At 38.1% G+C, this 2,719-nt stretch overlaps 1 protein-coding gene across 3 annotated transcripts in view; it reads right to left on the bottom strand.

Moving 5' to 3' along the window:
• The window catches only part of LOC113205285 (sphingomyelin phosphodiesterase), a 23,752-nt gene that overhangs the window by 20,546 nt on the left and 487 nt on the right, over positions 1-2,719 (bottom strand). The gene's annotated exons all lie outside the window — the stretch shown is intronic.

Below are 2,719 nucleotides of genomic sequence, written 5' to 3'. Positions count from 1 at the left end.
ATCGGTTGCCTACCTACTAGGCGGACCCTCATTCATTATAGGTTTCTTCAATATTTGTTACGTCTTCTGTTACATTAATGCACTTCGCTCAGCTACCCCGTGCATAATGTTAACGCACGGGGCCCTACGTAATAATAATAATTATAATTGGCGACTTTTAAGAAATATGCACCAGCCCAGGTACACGACGTTTGGAGCCGAAGCCGAATCGTATTTGTCGTGGGAGTGTCATCGGCGTGCTCGGGAGGTCCTCAATGACATCCCCGGGGGCCCGGACGACATCGGCACTACCAGATATGGACTCAGCGTGCGAGAAAACCCCCGTACACGATATTTTACTCGTCCTGCGTCCTGGTCGTTCCGCGGTTGACGGTCGGTCGGCCAAACCGTATCTTATTTTGACAGCCCCAAGCAGGCGGGTCGAGGCCCTATTTGAGCGGAGCGGTGTAGGTTGTTTTAAAAATGTAATATCCCCTTCGACCATTTATACTTTTTGAGCAGAGAAGCTAAACTTCGGTAGGCAGTTTCCGAACTAGGGATCATCCAGAAAGTACGTCCACCATGCCGTTACGAAATTGTCCAGTTCTGCCATTGCAAGCTCTCATAGCGCCTAGTACGTAGGCAACATCTTGCCTGCAGAGCACGCGTGCACTGCTGGGTGGCCCGCCCCAAGTTTCGCAGGCGCCGGGCTCCTGTAATTTGCCGTACGAACCTGAGAAAAGCGGATGTACTTTCTGGACGATCCCCTATTCATCACAATGTTTATGAATTGCGCAAATCGCTTGCCACGCCTACCCACGCCTAACGAGCTGTGTAAACCAGAGTGGAGAAAGCGTAGGAAAATTGATCCAAACTGCTTGTTAATAGTTTTAGCTGGTATAGGAACATTGGGGACAAGAACATTGTACAGTCAACGTTTTTTATTTCCTTTTGTCAATAAATAAAATATGGACAAACATTGGTTCAAAGTCTGTTTAAGATTAAAATCGTTTTGTCCGTTCACAGAGTCAGAAAGTTAAAGCAATTTACTCCAACCTGCAGAAATTGTTATCAATTATATATGTTCACTCTCATTAGTTAAAACTAGTTTGCTTAAGCCTGTAACCCTGTAAGACTAGTTAACAGCTGTAATTTCAAAACTTTTCTTCCTCATATTGTTTGGTAAGGTAATGTTACCAACAGTTAAACCCGGTAAATCTTTGATTCAACGGCTGTTCGGACGTATCTTAATCGGCACTAAGCAAAGGATTTCTTGCCAAAGTTGCATTTATAACCGAAATTTTCTCACTTAAACATGATTTGCACCTTTTTGTGTCCAAAGGAAGAAAAAGGTCGGAAAGGATTGCACAGAAAAATAAAATGATTGGTTTGGAACCTAATGTATTTGAATTTTGAGCAACTTCTTTGATTAACAGTATAGTATTGATTTCTTATTAAACAACCATCAAGTTTTTTGAATGAACTATGCCTCTATTTTGAAGAAGTTGGGAGATCAAACACACTTACCAAAACATGTCAGTTGGCAAATATTTAGTTACAACTGTATGTCCATTGAGCGATTTTACTAAATGATAACATCCTAAACATATCTTTAGAACTTTAGTGATAACATTTATAAATCATTTAATTGTACATTACCATTAGTGAAACACACAATCCATAAGTATAAAAATAAATTTAGACTAATTTCTTAAATACAAACATTTACAGAGTACTTGCACATAGTCTTTCTCTTGCATTTAAGAGCATGGTATATTCAACTCACTTTTTCAGACTCTTTGTCAAGTAACCTGGAAATAAGTCAGAGAACTGATATCAGTACAACATTTGTCATATTAATCGTAACCAAGAGGACATCATCGATTTAGTCTGGGTGAAGCCAGTGAATCTGAAGCTACCCCATCATTTCTTTTGAATAATAAAGTATACTGGTAAAGCTGAAATGCAGAAGAATGCGGGGAAGAAGAAAACAGAAATCGCTATGCTTTAACAGTGTGACTTCCGTTTTCTTGTTCCCTGCATTTTTCTGAATTTCAGCTTTACCAGAATGGTTTATTTCATTGGCTGGAAACAGCTTGAAGCTGGCTTCAATTCTCATTTGGCCAATCAGTTTTCAGTTTACTCAAAACAAATGGCTTCAGCTTCACAGGCATCACCAAAACTAAATCGATCATAAATAGATCAATAGACAACGCAAGCGTGTCTGCATTTTATAAACTGAATTCTAAGAAACCCATCACAAAATAATATCAACACAGACCAAATGCTGTCCCATTTGATAAAAATGAACAACAACAACAATATTAAAAACAGGATTGGTGATCATTCTTCCAAGAAATGAAGCAAACTAGAAGGAAAAATTACAAGGCCACATGAGCACATCACAGTTGATTTACGTTGTACCACAGTACATAACTATCATTCCCAGAGAGAACACGATTTTAAAGTGATATCAAATCAAAGGATTTTTTAAGTATCATTTCTGACTGGGAAGTCAATTCAATAAATAAAAACAGATATTAATAGTTTCATCAACCTTTAACTACATTATCTTTTAGTATTTGGTATGTCATCACTTCACATAACGAATAATAATGTGAACTACAAAAGGTTCTGTAAAACAAGAGTTCTAATTCACTTGACTGCAAAGTATAGCATCTACAAAAACTGCCATTTCGTTTCTTATATTTAGTTCTAAATTTATAAACTTAATTTACAA

The sequence above is a fragment of the Frankliniella occidentalis genome, unplaced genomic scaffold (genome assembly GCF_000697945.3).
Source record: "Frankliniella occidentalis isolate FOCC.00 unplaced genomic scaffold, Focc_3.1 Scaffold12, whole genome shotgun sequence".
Classification (NCBI taxonomy): Eukaryota; Metazoa; Arthropoda; class Insecta; order Thysanoptera; family Thripidae; genus Frankliniella; species Frankliniella occidentalis.
This window is presented reverse-complemented; position numbering and strand designations above follow the sequence as displayed.